Source organism: Thamnophis elegans, chromosome 10 (genome assembly GCF_009769535.1).
Source record: "Thamnophis elegans isolate rThaEle1 chromosome 10, rThaEle1.pri, whole genome shotgun sequence".
NCBI classification, from domain to species: Eukaryota; Metazoa; Chordata; class Lepidosauria; order Squamata; family Colubridae; genus Thamnophis; species Thamnophis elegans.
Genome location: NC_045550.1, coordinates 65,352,700 through 65,364,077, shown reverse-complemented (window position 1 = coordinate 65,364,077; position 11,378 = coordinate 65,352,700). Strand labels below are relative to the sequence as shown.

Sequence of the window (11,378 nt, the reverse complement as noted above, 5' to 3'; positions counted from 1 at the left end):
GAGGAAAGCATGGCGCGGGTCACGTGACGAGGGCCTCCTCTTTTTTTTTTTAAAAAAAAAACCCAAACCCTCCACCCCCTTTTCTCCTCCCGAGCGAGGCTTCAGGCGAGCTCCGCCTCCTTCCACCCCCCCCCCTCCCTCTTCTGGCCCTCGCCCCGTGACCGCCCCTCCTCCCCTCCCGGCCCCGCCCCTCCCCTCGGAGCGGCTCCGGAAATGGTCGTGTTGGGCTTCGCTGCGGCTGCGTTGGGCCTCGCTCCCCAGACTGGAGGCGACTGAAAGGTAACACGCGCGGGGACGGGGAGGAGGGGGGGGGAGCGAGCGTCCGGAGGGGCGCGCGAAGAGTAGGCCGCGGCGCGGGTGGGAATGTGTGTGGTGGGGAGGGGGATAGAGAAAGAGAGAGAGAGAGAGAGAGAGAGACAAGAGAGAGACGGTGGCGGGGCGGGGTCCAGGCTAAGCCCCGCCCACTCCTCCGCCGGGTTCTTCGCCTTCTTTTCCTCAGCCGCGTCGTCTGCTCCCTGCCGGGAACCTCGGCCGCCATTGCTCCCTCCTTCCCTCCCACCCGCCAGGCCTCGCCTCAGCACCACGTGGGAGCCCAGGCGCTGGAGGAGGAGGAGGAGGAGGAGGAGGCGCTGCCCGGGACAGGCCGCGTGGAACTCTATGCCCCCTCCTCTTCAAGGCCGGCTCTTCCCTTCGGCCCCACGCTCCATTTTGTCTCCCTCCGCTTCCCATCGCCCAGACCCTTTCCTTTCTCCCGCTCCCCCCTCCTCCTCCAACGTGCTCCGTAGTTGGGTCGGTGGGACTGACTGAGGGCGTCCTGGGAATGGGGGGCCCGCCTCAGCCGCCGCCGCCGGGTTGAAGCTGTGGGAAGGAACGACGGCCTGAATTAATGGGTTCAACAGCACACACTCGCCCCAGCTGGCAAGGGCTTCCCTACAAAGGGCCCCCGGCTGGTTGAGAGCCCAAGAACGGCTGCTCTGAAGGCCTGACTCGGTCGATCTCTATCTCTCTTTTTCAATCTTTCTCTCATTCTGTCTGTCATTCTGTCCATCATTCTCTCTCATTTTCTCACTCTCATTCTTTCTCTCATTCTGTCTTTCATTCAGTCTCTCTCATTTTCTCTCTTTCTCATTCTTTTTCATTCTCTCTCACTCTGTCTCATTCTTTCATTCTGTCTTTCATTCTCTTTCTCATTCTGTCTTTCATTTTCTCTTTCTCTCTCATTCTCTTTCTCATTCTGTCTTTCTCTCATTCTCTCTCTCTTCGCCCTTTGGCTTTCTGGACTCTGACCTCTCAAACCTCCTTGGCGGCTGCCAAGAACCGACTCTGAATTTCCTGCCAGGAAACCTGTTCTAATCCCCCCCCCCCATCCTACCCCCACTCCAACAAATTCAGGATTTATTGCCTTAGGGACTCTTAGGAAATGTATCCACTCTGCCCTTCCTCCGAGTAAATTTAGCTTTTTTTCCCCCTTTAACCTTTTACATGTGCTGAGATCTCTCTGCGAGCCAGGAATGACGGGGATTTGAGGCACACAAAAACCTGGTTTATCATTATTCATTGCATTATGAAGTTTATTTGCAGCCAGTTGTCTTCATTTATGTATTTTCTGTACTATATTCATCGTTCGAAAGCTTGAGCTTCAGAAGCAAACGGCCATGGGGGTATTATACTGAGATGAAGAGCTGCTCTTGTCTCCTTTTGGAAAAACTGAGCCTTAATTTGTTTTGTTATTCGGAAATTATTATTTGCTTTCCCTTCTGGCTGTAAGCTTGTAGCCCTACCATCCCTGTTAGCTATGCCCTCTCATTCAATAACAAAAGAATTGTACAAATCAAAACCTTTCCTCTGAAGTCACCATTCTTTATGTCAGAGGTACCCAAACTTGGCAACTTTAAGATTTGTGGACTTCAAGGCTGGAGAATTCTGGGTGTTGAAGTCCACAAACTTAACAAGGCCACCCACAAATCTTAACATGGCCACCAATGTATTCAGCACCCACCCCCCACCCCCAACAACAACCCTATGAGGTGAGTTGGGCTGATGATAAAAGGTGACTGGCCCAAAGTCACCCAACTGGCTTTCATGGCTAAGGCAGGACTTGAACTCATGGTCTCTGGCTTTCTAGACTGGTACCTTGAACACTAGACTCAATTGGTTCTGGCCTCTCTTATTACACTTTTACTTGTTGGGATAAGTCCAAAGACCTATTCTTGTGTATTAGCCAAATTGAGCAAGAATTGTAAATAATTTTGCACTGGTGAAGTACTATACAAATGATTAATGAATCTACCGGTATATACGGAACATCCAGTTCTGCAGCTGGCTTTTCCCTGCAAACAGCCTTGGGGGTGGAAGTCCCTCCCACTCTTGAATCATGGCTTGTTGAAGGCATAAAATCCTGTTCCCTGAACCATTCATTGCACCTGAAACCATAAGCCTGACTCTCGGGACCCAGAATCCCCTACCAGTTCAGCGAGAACATTATTTGGGCTGTCGTCAATTTTGTCATACCAGTAGTGTCTAACAAAAACAGAGACCATGTAAACACAGAGAATTTATGAGGTGCCTTGCTACCTTGGAGCAGCAAAGCTACAATCTCTGTAATGATAGTTCCCTAGTTTGGTGTTTGAAGTAAAGCCAGCTGCTTATATAACATATTCTTAGACAAAAACTTCTTTCTCCACCTATTGCTCTCCTACATGAGTTTGTGTTCCTGTCCCCTCCCATCTTATCTGTAGAACCCAGAGTCTTAAGGCACACACTATCTAGGATGTATTTGCCATGTTCTTGCACAAAATTTGGAGAGCCTGAGCCTTCAGTCAGTTGTTAGCAATATTGATAATATTTGTAGAATGACTTCAGTCTAAAATTTATAAGTATACCAAGTATAAGCAGCCAGTAGTCTGATTCATTTTTCAGTCAGTGTCTATGAGGCAAATTACTGTAGTTGTTACTATCACATTTAATATACCTCTGAATTTATAGCAGCATGAGATTTTGTTTTTTTTTAAGTAACTTATGTATCATCCTAACTTAAAATGTGATTATCATAAAGGGTTGGCCTGATTTCACAAATTGTACTCCTCTTTTGATGTGTTTCTAAGCCTTTAAATGGTTTTGTGGGGGGTGGGGGTGTGTGAGAATGGTTTTACTTAAATGAAAAACTTATGTTTGCAATTTCAGATCACTTACTCTCTTCCTTCCAGGACTTCATTGATCTCTAAAAGCTATGTCAAATCATATCACATGATGGTGGCCATGATAAAATATCTTCATGTTGTTTCCAAGAAAACTACAGGTAGTCCTTGATTTATGACCATACATATAATAACCATTAAAAGTTACGCTGGTGCTGAAAAAAGGGACTTATGACCAGTCCTTACACTTACGACCATTGCAGCATCCCCACAGTCATCATATCATGTAGAATTCTTTATTGGCCAAGTGTGATTGGACCCACAAGGAATTCGTCTTTGGTGGATATGCTCTCAGTGCACATAAAAAGACAAGATACATTCATCAAGAATCATAAGGTACAACACTTAATGATAGTCATAGGCTACAAATAAGCAGTCAGGAAACAATTTGGTCACTTGACAATTGGCTGGTATTCACAATGATTATAGTATCCCAGGATCATCAAGTGGTCACAATCTCCAATCTTCCCAAAACACTTTCAACAAGCAGAGAGACTGGGGGATATCACCTTTGTTTAATGACTGCAAGATTTGCTTAACAAACTTGAGATTGTAAATTTGGACAAGATTCATTTAACAATTGCATTGCTTAGCAGTGCAAATTCGGGGCCAATTGTCATAAGTTGAGGACTATTGTACTTTTCTATAGCCAGATCATCTGGCTATAGAGTTCAAGCTCCTACCTCAACTTGTAACACACAGAAAGGTTTCCAAAGAAGTAAAGATGCTTATAGAATCTCATGGTTTAGAAAAACAGTTGGGGTTTACTTTCAAACAAATATTATTTTGAAAATGAGCCCTCAACACTTTTTTTGAAAGAGTTAAGGTTTTATAGGTATGTTTACTTCTTGCAAACCCTTCCCTGTGTTGTAAGTTGAGATGTGATCTTGGATTTTCCCTGGTACTTTAATTCAGAACCTGCCCTCTTTTTCTTCAGGGGGTAAAGCCACTTTAAACCCAATGACCTTAGATGTGGCTCCCAAACATCTTGCTTGTCACCAACTTGAGCAGGTTTCATGTTTCATGAAGGCTTATATGCCTTTTATTAAAACTTGACCAGGCTCCTGACCATTTGCCAGGTTGAGCAAGTTCCTTGTAAAGCTGTGGGAGGGTTTTTCCCTCTGCAATTAAATGTGAATTAGCGATGTACAAATGTTAGGAAATAATCCCATTCTGTAAAGATGGAACATCCAAAGTGGCATTTGCTTTCCCTCTCCATTGCCTTTTGTAAATTTGACAGCCCGCTAACTTCCTTTTTGTAAACTTAAGGTCACTCAGAACGTATGCTACTTTCCTGAGCATAAGTAAACTAAGGCTAACCGTTGTCTCATCTGCCACTCCCTTGTTGTATTGGGCAATTCCTGTAAACTTCCCCCTCCTCAACATTGCCATTTTTAAACATTGTGTACTTTCTTGGTTTGCATTTGCAGTCCTCGACTTAACGATCACAATTGAGCCCCAAATTTCTGTTGCTAAGTAAGACATTAAGTACATTTTTGTCCCATTTTTAAAACCTTTCTTGCCACAGTTAAGTGAATCACTGCAGTTAAGTTAGTAACACGGTTGTTAAGTGAATCCGTCTTCCATATTGGCAGGTTGCAAAATATGATTACATGACCTTGGACCCTGAAGCTCATTAATATATGCCGGTTGCCAAATTGTGATGATGCGACCATGGGGATGCTGCGTCCGTCGTAAGAAAAACAGCCCTAAGTCAGTTTTTTTCAGGGTGGTTGTAATCTTGAACGGCCAATAAACAAACTGTTGTAACTTGAGGACTGCCTGTATGTCAGAAATCCTCTCCCGCTATGTTCTATTTATGGGAGTCTGATCTTACTGTCCCAGTTTCATTTTTTTCCCCTTAGGTAGGAAAGCCATAGAATATTGGGGGCTTCTCATTCCTTGCTCCCCCCCCCACTTCCCCTTCCCATCAGGAAAGGAGGGGAAAGAAAATAAGTATTTGAAACATGGATCAGTCTGAGCGCCCTCAGCTTAGTGCCCTCCAGATGTGCGAATAGCCCTTAGACTTATATGCCTCTTCACAGTGCTTTACAGCCCCTCTCTAAGTGGTTTTACAGAGTCACCGTATTGTCCCCGATAATCTGGGTCCTCATTTTACTGACCTCGGAAGGATGGAAGGCTTAAAGAGCATGGCTTCCATCTTCCCCAGATAGTATAGTACAGGTAGACCACAATTGAGGCCAAAATCTACATTAAACGAGACATTTGTTCAGTGAGTTTGGCCCCATTTTACGACCTTCTTTTCCACAGTTAAGTGAATCACCGTCGTTCTTAAATTAGTCGCCCAGTCATTAAGTGAATCTGGCTTCCCCGTTGACTTTGCTTGTCAGAAGGTCGCCAAAGGGGATCACATGACCCAGGGACACTGACCGTCGTCAACCCGAGTCAGTTGCCAAGTGCCCGAATGTAAATCACGTGACCCTGGCAGATGCTGCAACGGTCATAAAGTGAAAAGCCGTCACAAGTCAACTTTTCTCAGTGCCGTTGTAAACATCAAATGGTCACTGTACAAACTGTCATAAGTCGAGGACTACCTGTAATTGTACTCTAGCTCCTTTGCCAGTTCAAATCTCACCAGGCTCAAGGTTGACTCAGCCTTCCAGAGGTGGGTAAAATGAGGACCCAGCTTGTTGGGGGCAAATATGCTGACGCTGAAAAAACCTCCTAGAGGGAGGCTGTAAAAGCACTGAATCGGTTTATAAGTCTTAAGTTCTGTTGCTATTTATTTATTTTAGAATATTTATATAGCTGCCCAACTCAAAACAAAACATGACTTTGGGCCGCGTTAAGCAAAAATGCAGAAGATGAACGGTATTTACTATGATTTTTTTAAAGATATATTGCTGTTGCTATTGGGGGGGGGGTGATAGACTTTGTCGGACGTGTTTGCGTGTCGGTGTGGCCCTTCCTACGTGCAAAGAGTATTTTGCAACCTCCCGTGTCCCTCCCTCCCCTGTGTGTTCCGAAGAGCTTAGCCACCCCTTTCCCTCCCCCCCCACGTGCGTTTGGGGAGGGGAGGGGGGCAAGGGAAGAGAAGCTGCTGTGGCTATTGAGAAAGAGGGGATCCCCCTTGAGCGGGCCCCAAACGCTCCCCCCCCCCCAATAGCTACTTTTCCTTCCTGGCTCGCGCGCACGTGTGGGGGGAAACAGCAGCAGACCCACTTTGCGGCCGGCTCCCTTCCTCGGCACCGGCGCCAGGCCCGAGTCTCCTCCTCCTTTGCCTGGCTAGGCCCAAAGCCCGGCGGCCCCACGTGCTCTCTCTCTCTCCTTCCTCTTCCTTCCTTTCTGCCTCCGTTCCTCGCCTTGCCCGAGGCCGTGGCGGGGCTGGCCTTGGCGCGGCTCCTCCTCCTCCTCTCTCTCGCTCTCTCTCCTCCCTTCCCCTCCTCTCTCTCGCTGGCTGCCACCGCGCCGGCCGTCGGATCGGCGTCCGCCTTCTGCGATCCGGCCCGGCCCCACGTGCTTCGGGCCGAAATCGGTAAGACGGATCGGGGAAGGAGGAGGAGGAGAAGAAAGGGAAGCGGCCACCTCCTCCTCTTCCTCCTCTTCCTCCTCCCGGCTTTCTCTTGCAACCGAGGCTTGGTTCTTTGCGCCGCCGCCGCGTGGGCCTGCCGATCGCCTTGACTTCTTCCCCCTCTGGGGCCGCCCGGCTGGGACACGTGTCCTTGGATCAGGCGGATCTGGCCTGGCTTTTCCGGCAGCCGGGCCGGCCGGTGCTAGGGGCGGGAGGGGGCAAAGCCGTCCCCGAAGCCAAGAGGGGGAAAGGAGGGGGGAGAGACCCCTCTTGGGCCCCACGTGCTCTCCCTGGGAGGGGTCGAGCTGAAAGTCCGTCTCGCCTTTCTGGCCGGATTTTTTTGGGGGGTGGGGGGTTGGAAGAGAGGAGGGAAGTGGGCTTTTATTTCTCTGCTGGGGGCTGCCCCCCTACCCAAAAGGGCTCTGCCCCTCCTTTTTCCAGCTTCCTCCCCCAAAGCCCTTTCCCAGAGGGTCTCTTAGGGAAGAGCCTCTCTCTTTGTAAAGGTGGGAAGGATAAATAAGCGTTTGGCATCTTGCCTGGTCTGCTCCTCTTCTAAATCCGGTGGGTCTCCCAATATTTTTGGGGTGGTGGCGGCTGGGAGGGGTGGGGAACGGCGATGTGTCCTTGCCTCCCCAGCCTCAACCATATGTTGGCCCTTGTTCTGGGCCGAGGGAGGGTTACCTTAACCTGGTTTTTCCCAGGCTTCCCTTGGAATGTCTGGCTTGGCTTTGACAGGTGTTTGTATCGACAGACGGGGTGCCTGCAGTTAAAACTCTCCTTTTCTTCGTGAAGCTGGACGGAAGTGGGATCCTATGGGGATTAAAGAGAATTTGCCGTGTGGAGCAGCTCCCGGCTCTCCTTAATGGGGGAAGGAGGACATTTTGAATCTCCTGCACATTTCCTGGTTTTCTGAAGTCAGGCCTTTCAGGGAAGCCGGGTTCCAAGGGGAAAGTTGGTAACTTAAAACAAGTCGCATTTCATCCTAGCCAGCTCTTTTCCCCCCCCCCCAGCCTACGCCTGGCCATGGGCAGCATCCACGCTTATTTTGATAAAGAGCGTATTGGATTAGTTAGAAGGAAGAGCAATGTTGTAATTGAATTCCCCCACCCTCTCTCTAGCAAGAAAGGCTGTGCTGAGGGAATACAGTGGTTCTCCTTTCTAACTCCGGAGACATGGGTGTGTGCCTCAAAAGAAGGGCTGGGGAAATATTTGGAATTCCTAAGCTACAGGATAAAGACATTTAGGAAGGAGCCCTGAATTAGGATGGAAGGAGTGACACTATGTAAAGAAAACAGTTACCTGCTTTTTCATCCCTGATCAGCAGCCAGCAAAGTCCTGGCAAGTAAGTTTTAAAAACCAGGCTATTACAGGATGAAGATAGATGGTAAAGTTACCATTTACAAGGTGCCTTCCACTGTTATTTCGCAGGCCATGTTTTCCAATACAGGTAATCCTCAACTTAGGACCGCAATAAAACCCCAAAAGTTTTTGTTGCTAAGTGAGATCTTGGTGAAGGGAATTTTACCCAATTTTATGACCTTCCTTTTCACATTTGTTAAGTGAACGACTGTTGTTAAATAAGTAACACAGCTGTTAAGTGAATCTAGTTTCCCCATTGACTTTGCCTGTCAGAAGCGGGATCACCCTGGGACATGGCAACTGTCACAAATGTGAGTCTCTTGTCAAGCATCCGAATGTAAATCAGGTGACTCATGGGGATGCTGCGACGGACATAAGTGTGAAAAATGAATCTTAAGCCCCCCTTTTTCAGTGCCATTGTCATTTCAAACAGTCACGAAGCAAAGTCCAGGACTATGTTGGGAGAAAGGGAGAAAGTTTGCAGCTTAGGGTAGAAATGTGGGGTCCCTGTTGCTGTCTGAGCTTGTTTCTTTCCTTGCAGCCAAAGTTTTGTTTTCGTACTGCCCCCCCCCCCCCCGCCACGCTTTGAATAATCCTGTCCGCTGCCTGATGAATTTGAGGTCCTTCCCAAGTATCCTCAATGGATTGTGTTTCTATCATTGACATTTATGAGTTGCACGAATAAGTGGTAGTAGACCATGAGTTTGCCTGTGAGACGGGTATCGTATAAATTTAATAAATTAAAAAATAGATAAATTAGAAATATAAAAATGAATAAATACAAAATACTCCCCCCAAAATGCAAAGGTGGCTCAGTGGCTAAGACGCTGAGCTTGTCGATCAAAAAGTTCGGCGGTTCAGCGGTTCGAATCCAAAGCGCTGCATAACGGAGTGCGCTCCTGTTACTTGTCCCAGCTTCTGCTGGGACCTAGCAGTTCGAAAGCATGTAAAAAAATAATTCAAGTAGGAAAATAGGAACCACCTTTTGGTGGGAAGGTAACCATGTTCCCTGCGTTCTTTGACATTGAGTCATGCCGGCCATATGACCACGGAGATGTCTTCGGACAGCACTGGCTCTTCGGCTTTGAGCCGAAGTTGGGAACGACTAGCACATATGTGAGAGGGGGAACCTTTACCTAAAAATGGTCACCTCTAGTATTCTCATGATTAAGAATCAGTGCTGGGGGTGGGGTGGGGGGGGAATGGCACCTGGCAACTCCTGTCAGTGCAGTCTGAAATTCCACAATGGGAAAAAAGTGGGGTGGGGGGGTTGCATGTAAGTTATTCGACAAACCGCTGTAGGTCCTTGTTCTGAAATGGGAGCATAATAAGCGTTAATTCGTATTTCATTTCTTCTTCTCTTGTTCGTTTCGATTCAATGTGCAAAAGGCCTCCTGTATAAATATTTTTTTTTAAGTATTCCTGTTTCCATGAAGCAGCTCAGGAGCTGATTTTGTGGGATTGTGGCTTCTGCAGGGCTTGTGAAAAGTGAGTTTCTGACCCAGCTGGATTTTATCCCAAGGCCCTTTTCAAGGGGTCCAAGGACATTACCCCGTTCCTCTTGCCACAGTAGCTGCCTTTCACCCAGTGGTCACAGAAGCTGATTTAATATCTGGGGAATTGCATGCATCCTTTTTACCGTGTGTCATTACTTTATGGCATTGATATTATATATTTACGTTCACCCACCGTGCGTAACTTTACCCCAACAACAGCAACAGTACATGGGGATTACATGGAGGTTCTTAGTCATCCAGTCTTCATAGTTGTCTGAAAGGTGCTCCCCCCCCCCCCTCAAAAGGCAACTGAACTGGTTTTTCCTTGAGAAGCAAAACGTTTTTTCTTCTCTTTCAAAGAAAAACATTCCCGTTGCCGTTTGAAGGGAAAAGGACCTTTATACTGCTAGATAAAACATTTATTGAGTGACTCTTGGCCTGTTTTATGGCATTTCTTGCCCCTGTTGTTAAGTGAATCATTGCAATCCTTCAAATGAGTAACACGGTTGTTAAAGTGATTGATTGTTCTTGTCAGAAGGTCACAAAAGGGGATCACGTGACCCCACCCCCACGACACGGCGACTTGTCATAAATACGAACCAGTTGCCAAGCATCTGAATTTTGATCCTGTGACCATGGACATGCTGCAATGGTCGTAAGTGTGAAAAATGGTCATAACACTCCTCCCCCCCCCCCGATGCTGCTGTGTCTTTGAACGTTCACTAAAATGAACTGTTGTAATTTTGAGGGCTACTTGTACGCTGGGCTCAATGGTGTTAAGATATACATCTCTGTGTACAATGAAAAAACTTTATGGAAACAGTACATATCTTCGTTGACAAACCTAAGTCCGTTTTTCGTGTGCAAAAATGTATGCATAATTTTCTGTATAGAAACAGGGCGACTGTTACTTGCAGGCTTTAATCACACAGTATCCCTAGTCCAGGGGTCAGCAAACATAAACACTCAAAGAGCCATTTGGACCCGTTTCCCACAGAAAAGAAAACATTGGGAGCCACAAAGGTCCCAACCGGAAGCTCCTGTTCAATTCTGGAGCTGACCGGAAGTTCAGTTTCCCCTACCATAGAGTCTCCTCGCGCGATGTACCTTGTCCTCTGCCTGTCATAACCGAAAGCCCTATCAATTGTGGAGACAACTGGAAAACCCTCCCCTTGCCATAGAGTCTTTTCTTGGCGCACTGTGCTGCTCCCCCCCCCCCCACTGGAAGCTCCTCAAAATTGTAACGCCGACTGGTGACAGAGCCGCAGCAAAGGAAGGAAAGAGCCACATGCGGCTCCAGAGCCGCAGTTTGCTGATCCCTGCCCTAGGTAAATGATATACAGGTAGTCCTCCACTTATAACATTTGGTTTGGTGACTGTTCAAAGTTACAACAGCACTGAGAAAGCGACTTATGACCGTTGCAGCATCCCCACGCTCATGTGATAAAAAATTTGGAGACTTGGCAACCAGCTCATACTTATGAACGTTATGGTGTCCCGGAGTTGTACGATCCCCTTTTGCGACCTTTTAATAAGCAAAGTTTGATGGGGAAACGGGATGCCCTTAAACAATTGTGTTAACAATTGCAATGATTCACTTAACAAACTCTGGCAATGTCGTACAACGGGGCAAAAAAACTCACTTAACTGTCTCGCTTAGCAATGGAAATGTTCCACGGCGGTCGTAAGTTGAGGACTACCTGTATTTATTTTTTAAACTTGTTCAGCGGAATATTTTATAGTCTTTTGAGATGTCCTCTCATTCCGGAAGCCCTTTTCCTATCATCCTCTCTC

General features: G+C 47.2%; 1 protein-coding gene across 1 annotated transcript in view; it reads left to right on the top strand.

The window, feature by feature from the left end:
- The first annotated feature begins 176 nt into the window (after nt 1-176).
- Nucleotides 177-11,378, top strand: part of EIF4G1 (eukaryotic translation initiation factor 4 gamma 1) — a 189,446-nt gene continuing 178,244 nt past the window's right edge. Inside the window, 1 exon segment of the mRNA XM_032225132.1 lies at nt 177-279. The gene's annotated coding sequence lies outside the window, so the exon portion shown is untranslated.